Source organism: Hyperolius riggenbachi, chromosome 11 (assembly GCF_040937935.1).
Source record: "Hyperolius riggenbachi isolate aHypRig1 chromosome 11, aHypRig1.pri, whole genome shotgun sequence".
Classification (NCBI taxonomy): domain Eukaryota; kingdom Metazoa; phylum Chordata; class Amphibia; order Anura; family Hyperoliidae; genus Hyperolius; species Hyperolius riggenbachi.
The window spans coordinates 180,042,031-180,054,826 of NC_090656.1; the positions used below are offsets into that span (position 1 = coordinate 180,042,031).

The 12,796-nt window shown below is 48.6% G+C and overlaps 1 long non-coding RNA gene across 1 annotated transcript in view; it reads left to right on the top strand.

The window, feature by feature from the left end:
- The first annotated feature begins 2,265 nt into the window (after nt 1-2,265).
- The window catches only part of LOC137538174 (uncharacterized), a 170,172-nt gene continuing 159,641 nt past the window's right edge, over nt 2,266-12,796 (top strand). Inside the window, exon 1 of the long non-coding RNA XR_011024699.1 lies at nt 2,266-2,352. This is a non-coding gene — a long non-coding RNA (uncharacterized lncRNA). The remainder of the gene's footprint in view (nt 2,353-12,796) is intronic.

Genomic DNA, 12,796 nt, shown 5'->3' on the forward strand with positions numbered 1-12,796 from the left:
AATAAAATACATGAGTTTTAATTACTGTAGCGTATATTAATTTCAAACTATAATGGCCAAAAACTGAGAAATAATGAATTTTTTTCATTTCTTTCTTAATCTTCCTGTTAAAATAGATTTAGAAAAAAATAATTCTAAGCAAAATGTACTACCCAAAGAAAGCCTAATTAGTGGCGGAAAAAACAAGATATAGATCAATTCATTGTGATAAGTAGCAATAAAGTTATAGGCGAATGAATGGGAGGTGAACGTTGCTCGGATGCATAAGATTTTCGGACTGCGGTGCTGAACCGGTTAAAGGATTTAAAGTTGATTCATCTCATATACAGCAGGGCCTTGAAAGTCCTCCTGTATTGTTATTTTTGGTCACTACCTCGGGACGTGCATGCAGGCCTGCCATTAGGGGGGGACAGCAAGCACTTCCGTGAGGGGCCCCGTGCTGCCAGAGGGCCCTCCCGCTTCCCAGTGATGCCAACTATCCATATCTGTGGATTCTGTTTATGACACAGAGCTGATTGCCGGGGACGGACGTGGTTGAGATTCAGTCCCGCCCCTCGGCTCACACTGCCTGCAGCTACAGCCACTAGTAGCCTCAGAATAGTCTTTGGGCATCCCACTCCCCTCCCTTTTTTATTTCTATTGGCTGCAAAATCAGCCCTCTTCGCATGGCTGGATTTGTGGGCAGGCCTCCAAGGCTAAGGCCTAGGGCGCCAGGAGCGCTGTAGCAGCTGGCAGATCAGCTGTTTGTATGACCGCTCGTTCCCACCCGCTCACCTGCCCGCCCGGCCGGCATGATGAAGACATGACCTCCTCTGCACTACAAAGTTTCCCTGGCTTGCTGCGCTGCCCGGGGCGCCTCTCTCTGATCACAGTGGTGCTGGCAAATAAGCTGTTTGTGTCCCTCCTTCCGCCCGCTCGTCTGCCGGCATGATGTATGACACGGAACATCTCTGTACTACAAAGTTCCCTTGGCTTTCTGCACTGCCCGGGGCCGTATGCCGAAATGCAGATCCTCAGTGGCGGCTCTCTCATCACAGCGATAAGTAACTGATGCCCAGCACATATACAGGAAGTGACATCGCCGCTGCTCGCTTCCTGTATTTTAAATATATGACGCCATCATTGGGTACTACTCTTTTACTGCTGTGATGAGAGAGCCGCCGCTGAGGATCTGCATTTCGGCATACGGCCCCGGGCAGTGCAGAAAGCCAAGGGAACTTTGTAGTACAGAGATGTTCCGTGTCATACATCATGCAAACGAGTGGGCGGAAGGAGGGACACAAACAGCTTATCTCTTCCAGCTTCAACTCCATGAATTGCTGAGCACGAATCTCGATGGCTGTCAGCTGTGGGGGCAGCGCAAGGACACTTCTAGGGATTCAAATTGCGGTAATCCTTCTCAACTATATGCCTGTTTTTAAACCTAGTGACTTTTACTTTATTCCAGTGTAAAAATATTGTGTTTAGCCTGCATATTACTCCCTAGACTGTACTTGGATGTTTATGTCAGTGTCAGACTGTCATACCTTTGATGCACATTATATACAGAAATCCTGATAGGTTTTCTGTGATTTGATATGTATGGTTTATTACTATGCACTTTTGTACATTGAGTGCACACACCTATATACAGTATATGTGTTTAGCAGCAGTCATTTTAACATGTCATATAGGTACTATTGCTTATTGTTTACAGAAACTGTAATTGTGAGTCAGAAAGCAAATTGCATTGCTGCACTTACTTTCACATCCATAGGGGAAAAAAGCTGATATCCTTTATCTTAAGGCACCTGATTACTTATTTTGTCTGGGGGCATGTGACTATTTCATTTTGATACTTATCACTATTTAATATTTTTATCTAAAGGCATGTGGCTACTTGATAAATCTATCCAGAGGCATGTGACTGCTAAATTATGTTCTCTATAGATGTGTGTGTACATAATTGTTTTATCTGGTGGTATGTGGACAAGTAATTTTTGAATCTTACGGCACATGGTTGCTTATTTCTTGTATTTAGGGAGGCCCTGGCTACTTAATTTTTGTATCTGGGGGGCATAGTGGCTATTCTAATCTAGGGAACTAATCTGCTTTTGCTGGCAAAAAGACATGTATACATTTTGTATGTGTATGTTGCTGTTGTCAGGGGGCGGCTGTTGATTGCTGGCCTAGGGCGGTAAACAGTACAAATCCGGCCCTGCCTCTTCCTGTCACACTTCAGGCAGGCAGCTCATGTGGTGCGCAGCTCCGAGTCTCGTATGACTCAGAGGGGTCCTCTAACAGTGCTGGCCAGAGGATGAGAGTTCAGGGAGGCAGCGCGCCCAGGAGGGGGAGAGATCAGCCACAGACCAGGTCAGATAACAATTTTACACAGGCTCAGTCTCGCTCCCTGCTGTGTGTGTAAACTGCTCCTGAGCCTGTGTATGGGATTTACTGTGCAGCAGGAGGAGTTACACTTTCCGATCTCCTGTCATTGCAGTTTGTCAGGAGTGGGGGACAATCAGTGGAGAGTGTAAGGGGGGAGGGCTGTCTGTCATGAACTGGACTTTTGAGTGTCTCTCTTCATACAGTTGTTTCCCTGCATTCACTGTCCAGTCTGTGAGACATGTCTGGTCTGCTGGGAGAAGCTACTAAACACAGGACAGGAGGGGGAAGGGAGCCTTCTTATTGCTACAGATACACTCTCTGACCAGCCATGATCTGGAGTCAGTTAGGCACCTCCCCTCCTGCCACTTGTCTTTCTCTCCTTCACTTCTATTAACCCTAGGAATGTACCCACTATGTTTTTCCAGCGACCAGGATTTTTTTATTTCTGGGCATCGAGTGAGCATTTCTGTCGAGGGTACATTTGTGTGATGAAACAAATGATGTTTTTGGGTGCAGGTCGATTATGACCATCACAGCGGACTGAATCTTTAAAGGAAACCAGAGCTGAACTACTATATAAAAATGGGGGTAGCAGGCATGTATTATGATGCCCTCCTCCTGTCCACCACCCCCACGCTTCTCCTCCATCCTCCTCCTATGTATGGTAAATCTGCCGCAGCTCAGCCCAGGTCACCAGAGTCAAGCGATAGTGCACAGGTATGCGGCCAGGAGCACCTGCGCAATACCACCCGACTCCGGCGGACTGAGCTGCAGCGGAGGATTTACAGTACGAAGTAGGGGGACATAGGAGAATAGGGGGAGTGGTGGGCATCAGAATGGCATCTAATATATCCCTGCTTCCCCCCCCCCCCTTTTTATATAATAGTTCAGCTCTTGCATACTTTAAGATATCTAACGACTCCTGCACAAGGGCCGCAATTGTTTGTTCTTTCATTCGGGGCCGTTGTGTGCCCTGGCTTTTTCCCTCGGTAAGAAGATGGATCAAGGAATACTCGTTCATCAGGTCTTGTCACTGTGGGTTCCCTGATCCATCTTCTGTAGAATAAATAGCTTTACGTTTCCATTAATTAGTGCCTGCTGAGATGACACCACACAAGCATATACACTTACCTGGGGCTTCCTCCAGCCCCCTGTAAGCCTCCCTCTGTGTTCTTCTGAGCCGCTCCGTTGTACCGCTGTCAGCTCCAGTAGTCTGGTACTACAGCACATGCGTGGCCCTGGCCATGCACCTGCTTGGTCACACTCCTGTGGCCAGCTGCGTAGTGCATCTGCAAAGTTAGTTAAAACTACAAAGATGCAAACCACCTTTTGGCCATGAGAGCACAACCAAGGAGGTGCATGGCCAGGGCTGCACATGTGCAATAGTTCCCGGCTGGCTCAGTTGGGAGCTTTACCAGAGCTGACTGCAGGATATTGGACCAAACCAGATGGACACCAAGGGAGTATACAGTTTACAGGGGTCAGGAAGAAGCCCCAGGTATGTAAAAATCCACTTTTTTGGGGCCAATTCAGTGGCACTTTAAGTACTACAGATTGTGTACAGAAACATAATCTGTATTAAACTACCAATGAATTGGCACCAAAAAAAGTGCATTTTTTACTTACCTGGGGCTCCTTCCAGCTCCCTGTTCTGTCAGGTCCCTCAATGTTCCCAGGCCACTTGCTTGTGTCATAGCCTCCTCTGACAGTGCTGCGACTAGAGCTCTAGTTGCAGCTACTGGACATGCCCAGACTTGGCTTCTGTGGGCCTTCGTGACTGTGCTCCCATCGCCAGGAACGCTCTAGCGTGTGCACATGGCACAATACAATTCTATTTTATCGAGTTTATTCGAGTTTTTCTTGGCATTATTTGTTTGTAGGAGAGGTGCCTACAGCCAACTCTGGGCAGACCCACCACTTCTAAGTTCATCTATATTTGGTTCGGCGCACACAGGCGGTTGGGGGGGGGCCCAGGCCTGATGATGTGTGAGGGGCCCCAAAATTTCTAATTGAGGCCCTGCGTGCATGCCATGCCTGCTGCCTTCCTTGGATGTGTGTGTTAGCCGTTCCTGCTCCTTTGCCCACAGCGTGTCTGCTGCCTCCCTTGGATGTGTGGTGGTGGTAGCCGTTTCTTAGGCTCCCACTCTGGACCGGAATCAAACCAGGATTCCCCGGCTATTTCCCGTGGTCACTCGCAATGGCAGACTTGCCCACCATAACAGATTCTCGTTACAGGCAGTGAACAGCCAGCAGAAAAAGTAATTTAAAAAAATAGATGTAAGCTTTAACTATGTTAGCAATCGTGGTTGGGGTGTCTTGGCACCCTATGGGAAAAAAAAAAAAAGATACAGGAGACAAAAAAGGGAGCCCGCTAGTGCAGTATGTCAATAGTAGGTGTGTGGAGAAATCAATTGATTGAAAGGGCTACTCGCAAAGGAGGGTTGCAAGGGGCAACCGACCACAGGAAGCAGGTGGAGACCATAAACCCGACTCCACTCGGGGTGGTCCTGGACGGACCTGGTTGCGGTCGCTCTCTTAGATGAAAAAGGATGCACAAAACATTAACCGTAGTAAAACAACGGGTGTTCTGTCACCACCCCTCGGACAAACATGTACGGGGGTATAACTATGCACAATAAGGGAAAGAGGCGCCCTGATTTGAATAAAAGCTTTTAAAACCAGTTTAAAAACGAAAAAGAAAAATGAGGTATCTTACCTCAATGACGAAATCTCTGTAAACTTACAAAAGATTTTTATTTGAGCACAGGCAACGCGTTTCGCGGGTCTGAGCCCGCTTCCTCAGGCCAATACAGTGCCAAATGACAGAAATCATGTAGCATAGGGAGCCTCTATTGGCCCCCTATGCTACATGATTTCTGTCATTTGGCACTGTATTGGCCTGAGGAAGCGGGCTCAGACCCGCGAAACGCGTTGCCTGTGCTCAAATAAAAATCTTTTGTAAGTTTACAGAGATTTCGTCATTGAGGTAAGATACCTCATTTTTCTTTTTCGTTTTTAAACTGGTTTTAAAAGCTTTTATTCAAATCAGGGTAGTGTTGGGCGAACAGTGTTCGCCACTGTTCGGGTTCTGCAGAACATCACCCTGTTCGGGTGATGTTCGAGTTCGGCCGAACACCTGACGGTGCTCGGCCAAACCGTTCGGCCATATGGCCGAACTAAGAGCGCATGGCCGAACGTTCCCCGAACGTTCGGCTAGCGCTGTGATTGGCCGAACGGGTCACGTGGTTCGGACCCGAACGCGCTCTGATTGGCCGAACTGTCACGTGGTTCGGGTAAATAAATACCCGAACCACGTCATATCTCCGCCATTTGTCTGTGGGTTTAGCTTTGGGTAGGCAGGCAGGGTAGTTCGCGCTCCAGCCACGCTAGCCAGGGTCCCCCCTGTCATTGTGTCACTGCTGGGAACAGTAGTACACCGCTTGCTCAGCCACACTATATAGCATTCTGTTTACTGCCACTCTGTGTACCTCGCTCAGCCACACTATATAGCATTCTGTTTACTGCCACTCTGTGTCTGCTGGGAATAGTAGTACACCGCTTGCTCAGCCACACTATATAGCATTCTGTTTACTGCCACTCTGTGTACCTCGCTCAGCCACACTATATAGCATTCTGTTTACTGCCACTCTGTGTCTGCTGGGAATAGTGGTACACCGCTCGCTCAGCCACACTATATAGCATTCTGTTCACTGTTCTGTGTCTGCTTGGAATAGTGGTACACCGCTCGCTCAGCCACACTATATAGCATTCTGTTTACTGTTCTGTGTCTGCTGGGAATAGTGGTACACCGCTCGCTCAGCCACACTATATAGCATTCTGTTTACTGTTCTGTGTCTGCTGGGAATAGTGGTACACCGCTCGCTCAGCCACACTATATAGCATTCTGTTCACTGTTCTGTGTCTGCTGGGAATAGTGGTACACCGCTCGCTCAGCCACACTATATAGCATTCTGTTCACTGTTCTGTGTCTGCTGGGAATAGTGGTACACCGCTCGCTCAGCCACACTATATAGCATTCTGTTTACTGTTCTGTGTCTGCTGGGAATAGTGGTACACCGCTCGCTCATCCACACTATATAGCATTCTGTTCACTGTTCTGTGTCTGCTGGGAATAGTGGTACACCGCTCGCTCAGCCACACTATATAGCATTCTGTTCACTGTTCTGTGTCTGCTGGGAATAGTGGTACACCGCTCGCTCAGCCACACTATATAGCATTCTGTTCACTGTTCTGTGTCTGCTGGGAATAGTGGTACACCGCTCGCTCAGCCACACTATATAGCATTCTGTTTACTGTTCTGTGTCTGCTGGGAATAGTGGTACACCGCTCGCTCAGCCACACTATATAGCATTCTGTTTACTGTTCTGTGTCTGCTGGGAATAGTGGTACACCGCTCGCTCAGCCACACTATATAGCATTCTGTTTACTGTTCTGTGTCTGCTGGGAACAGTAGTACACCGCTCGCTCAGCCAGAGTATATAGCATTGTGTTTACTGCCACTCTGTGTACACCGCTCAGCCAGACTATATACCATTGTTTACTGACACTCTGTGTACACCGCTCAGCCAGACTATATACCATTGTTTACTGACACTCTGTGTACACCGCTCAGCCAGACTATATACCATTGTTTACTGCCACTCTGATTCTGCTGGGAACAGTAGTACACCGCTCGCTCAGCCAGACTATATACCATTGTTTACTGACACTCTGTGTACACCGCTCAGCCAGACTATATACCATTGTTTACTGCCACTCTGATTCTGCTGGGAACAGTAGTACACCGCTCGCTCAGCCAGACTATATACCATTGTTTACTGACACTATATAGCAGACTATATAGCATTGTGTGTACACCGCTCAGCCAGACTATATACCATTGTTTACTGACACTCTGTGTACACCGCTCAGCCAGACTATATACCATTGTTTACTGCCACTCTGATTCTGCTGGGAACAGTAGTACACCGCTCGCTCAGCCAGACTATATACCATTGTTTACTGACACTCTGTGTACACCGCTCAGCCAGACTATATACCATTGTTTACTGCCACTCTGATTCTGCTGGGAACAGTAGTACACCGCTCGCTCAGCCAGACTATATACCATTGTTTACTGACACTATATAGCAGACTATATAGCATTGTGTGTACACCGCTCAGCCAGACTATATACCATTGTTTACTGACACTCTGTGTACACCGCTCAGCCAGACTATATACCATTGTTTACTGCCACTCTGATTCTGCTGGGAACAGTAGTACACCGCTCGCTCAGCCAGACTATATACCATTGTTTACTGACACTCTGTGTACACCGCTCAGCCAGACTATATACCATTGTTTACTGCCACTCTGATTCTGCTGGGAACAGTAGTACACCGCTCGCTCAGCCAGACTATATAGCATTGTGTTTACTGCCACTCTGTGTACACCGCTCAGCCACACTATATAGCATTGCGTACTCTGCCAGTCAGTGTGTATATTGCTGGGATCAGTAATACTCCACTCACCGTCAACCACTATATGAGCTCAACATGAGTTCCCCAGAGACCTCCGCTGTGAGCAGCACTCCCAACAACAGCAACAGCCAACGCCCCACGCAAGCTATAACATCCACCCCAGCAGCCAGTGGTCAGCAGCAGCCCTCCCCGGAGGAGAACGTTGTGTCCATCAGTCCGTCGCCAGAGCGATTAATGAGGGCTGCCATTGAGGAGATGATGGGGCCTGATGTGGAGGAGGAGGTCTGGCTCAGGCCAGCATCCCAAGTTAATGTTGAGGACGATGAGGGGTCTGTGTCTGGGGATGTTGGGGTGGCAGAGGTGGTGGGTGGGTCAGACTCAGGAGAAGAGTTGTATGATGAGGATGATGATCGGGACCATCTGTATGTGCCTCAGAGTCCGACCCCGGAAAACATGTTGTATCGTGTGTTTAGGTACTAAAATCTGCGTTCCCTCCCAGTAGTGTTGGGCGAACAGTGTTTGCCACTGTTCGGGTTCTGCAGAACATCACCCTGTTCGGGGTGACTATATAGCAGACTATATAGCATTGTGTTTAATGCCACTCTGTGTACACGGCTCAGCCACACTATATAGCATTGTGTTTACTTCCACTCTGTGTCTGCTGGGAACAGTAGTACACCGCTCACCCGCCACTGTATAGCATTGTGCTCTGTGTCACTGCTGACAATAGTGGTACACCGCTCACCCACCACTGTATAGCATTTCTGTACTGCCACTGTACTGCTGCCAGTCAGCGTGTACTTTAAGGATAAGTGAAATGAGGAAGAAATCCGGTGAAAGAGGGAGGGGCAAGGGAAGAGGTGTTTCCCCTGACGGTTCACGTACAGGCCACAGGGGAGCACCCAAGAAAACCCACTCAATACTGCCCATGTTGTCCAGGACAACAACCCTCACAGATCCAAAAGAACAGGACCAGATAATTACTTGGATGACCTCTCAAGCGTCCAGCAGTGGGTTAAGCAGCACCAGCACATCACGCACGAGGTCCGAGTCCTCAGCCAGTTAAAGTCTGGGCTTTCTTTGAAGACTGCACTGAGGATGTTACCATGGCGATTTGCAAGGTGTGCAAGACCCGCCTGAGCAGGGGGAAAAGTATTAACAACCTCTCCACCACCAGCATGAGCCGCCACATTCTATCCAAACATCCCACTCTGTGGGCAAACGCGGCAGGACAGGGTACCACCAGCAACACTGCCTCCCTTGGGTTCACCAGACTCACCACCAGACCCGCCTCAGCAGCAGCAGTAGCCCAGCCATTGCGTGGTTCACAACATTCACAAACATCAGACGATGCTGACACTGTCACTTTCCGGACTAGTGCTCTTGAGGTCTCCCAGTGTTCATCAAACACAACAACCAACAGCCCTTCGGTGTGCAGCGCTACGGTTGAGTTGTCTGTCTCTGAGATGTTTGAGCACAAGAGGAAATTGCCAGCAAATGACCCCCGGGCCGTGGCAGTAACAGCCAGCCAGCATAGCCAAGCTTCTGGCCTGCGAAATGCTGCCATATCGAGTGGTGGAGACAAACAGCTTCAAGGGCATGATGTCAGTGGCCATCCCACGTTACGTGGTTCCCAGCCGCTACCACTTTGCGCGCTCTGCAGTGCCTGAGTTGCATGAGCACGTGGTCAGCTAAATAACCCGAAGCTTGAAGAATGCCGTTGCCTGCAAGGTTCACCTCACCACTGACACCTGGACGAGTGCGTTCGGCCAGGGTCGATACATCTCCCTTACCGCGCACTGGGTGAACCTTGTGGAGCCTGGCAGCGATTCCTCACCTGCTACGGCGCGGGTGTTGCCCACGCCGCAAACAGCTGGATAACAACAGCAGCACCTACCTCTCTGACTCCTTCTCCTCCAACGCATCTCAAAGCTGTACCTCATCCGGAAATGCTAACCCAGCACCAGCAGCAGTAGGATCGTGGAAGCAGTGCAGCACAGCTGTTGGCATGCGTCAGCAAGCGTTGCTGAAGCTGATCTGCCTTGGGGATAAGCAGCACACAGGGGAGGAAATTTGGAGGGGAATAAAGGAACAGACGGATTTGTGGCTGGCACCGCTGGACCTGAAACCGGGCATGAAGCTAGACACCTGGCACGAACTGGCAATGTACGCAATAGAGGTGCTGGCTTGCCCGGCAGCCAGCGTTATGTCGGAACGCTGTTTCAGTGCTGCCGGAGGCATCATCACAGATCGGCGTATCCGCCTCTCCACAGAAAATGCAGACCGTCTGACTCAAATTAAAATGAATCAATCCTGGATTGGAAACGACTACGCAACACTCCTGGACCCCAACCAAGTAACATGACCGATGAACATCTGGGATGGTTTAGCGTTTCCGGTCCCTGTTTATTGAACCTCTCATCTGTATTACATTTATGACTGCATGGCGGCAAAAAGCATTGCTGCTATATCCGCACGCTTTTTGTCCTCATGCAAGGCCTGGGTTGTTGTGTCTCACAAAGCGTGGCCTTCTCCTCCTGCGCCTCCTCCTGTTCCATCACGTGTGCTGCTGCTGCTGCTGCTGCTGCTGGGTTACCGTTGCCGGTCCCTGTTTATGGAACCTCTTATCTTTATTACATTTATGACTACATGGCGGTACAAAGCATGCTATCCGCACGCTTTTTGTCCTCATGCAAGGCCTGGGTTGTTGTGTCTCACAAAGCGTGGCCTTCTCCTCCTGCGCCTCCTCCTGTTCCATCACGTGTGCTGCTGCTGCTGCTGCTGCTGCTGGGTTACCGTTGCCGGTCCCTGTTTATGGAACCTCTTATCTTTATTACATTTATGACTACATGGCGGTACAAAGCATGCTATCCGCACGCTTCTTGTCCTCATGCAAGGCCTGGGTTGTTGTGTCTCAAAGCGTGGCCTTCTCCTCCTGCGCCACCCTCCTCCTGTTCCATCACGTGTGCTGCTGCTGGGTTAGCATTACCGGTCCCTTTTCCTGGAACCTCTTATATGTATTACATTTATGACTGCATGCCGACAAAAAGCATGTTACCTGTGCAAAGAAAACAGACATTTCCCGCATTTAAAAGACAGTTTTCCCTTTGAAACTTTAAAATCGATTTTCTCAAAAACTATAAGCTCTTTTTGCTAAAAAATTTTTTCCTCTTGTACCCACTCCCAAGGTGCACATACCCTGTAAATTTGGGGTATGTAGCATGTAAGGAGGCTTTACAAACCACAAAAGTTCGGGTCCCCATTGACTTCCATTATGTTCGGAGTTCGGGTCGAACACCCGAACATCGCGGCCATGTTCGGCCTGTTCGGCCCGAACCCGAACATCTAGATGTTCGCCCAACACTAAATCAGGGCGCCTCTTTCCCTTATTGTGCATGTTAGAGAAAGAACCATTGAAAGTTGATAAGGCAATCAGACATAACCTGACATCACTGAGTAAGGAAGAGCAATCTGGCCATGGTGCGCACCAGTCCAGCACGGCCGTCACTGCGCAAACAGCTGTTTGCGGTGCTTTACACAGTGAGTTTGGTTTGTCAGTGTGAAGCAGTACTCTAATTACACTCCCTGATTGATGTATACACATGCATGATGTTTTAAAGCACTTTAGCCCTGCAATTTAGCATTCAATGTGATTTCTGCCCTTTAAACGCTGCTTTGCGTCCAATCCGGATTTTTCCTGGGGACTTTTGGCATCTATCCCACTCCGCCATGCCCCCTCCAGGTGTTAGACTCCTTGAAACATGTTTTCCATCACTTTTGTGGCCAGCATAAATGTTTCTAGTTTTCAAAGTTTGCCTTCCCATTGAAGTCTATTGCGGTTTGCGAAAGTTCGTGCGAACCGAACTTTCGCAGTAGGTTTGGGAACCCGGTTCGCGAACTGAAAATCGGAGGTTCGGGCCATCTCTACCTGTGGGAGGAAAGCAGACAGTGGATACTGGTTGGTAAACATAGAGCACCCTGGGTCTCAGGTACTTGTTAATCTTCGTCAGAGGCGTATCTAGAAGGCTGCAGGCATGGTTCGTACCATGGGCGCCATAGCCATGACTGCCCCTGTGCTGTGCCCCATGCCTGCCCCTGTGCTGCACCCCATGCCTGCCCCTGTGCTGTGCCACCATGCCTGCCCCCATGCCTCCTGTCACTCAGATCAGATTAATTCTGTTATCTGAGTAAAATGGCTACTTAATTTATGTATGTAGGGGGCACTTGGCTTAGTGTTAGAAAAGAGGACATAGAGGAAGTAACTTCAGCAATAGCCCGATTTAAAAAACACAGGGAACCATAACACACGTACATGAGAAAGGATGCTGCTTTTAGAGCGGACGGGGGCTCATACCAGGAGGGGGGTGGGGTGCAATTTCAGTGTTTGTCATAGGCACTATATTACCCAGATACACCCCTGATCTTGGTATCTTGGTTTTACCCATGTTAATATGTGAACAGGGTGCCAAAGCTTCATGGAATGCTTTTGCTTCATCCCCAGTGTCTCTGCTAAACTCTCACCAAAAATGGATTAAGATGAAATCGGGCCCTAGGGTAGCTAGCAGATTTTGCCTACTGCTGATGATCACCTGGCTTTTTAGTAAGATTTGATAGTGGTTAGCATCCACCTGGCCCCCAGTCTCTCTCCAGACTCTAGGCAACTGCCTAGATTTGCCTTGTGGATGATTCAGCTCTGATTCTTTCTCACTACCTCTTGACCTGTTGCAGAAGTAAAACCACAGCACTTTGTAATAAAACAATTGCAGTCTATATCACATGGGAAGCCAGCTTAAGCATAGATTATTTTTATATATAGCACTGGTTGCTTAATAGCTTGCAGTTATTTTTTACATCAGCAAAACAACTCTGTATCTATCTTCTAGCTCTTATTTTTATTAATTGTTGGTGTTTGAAAGAAAAAAAAAAAGACTACACAAGGTGGGCTG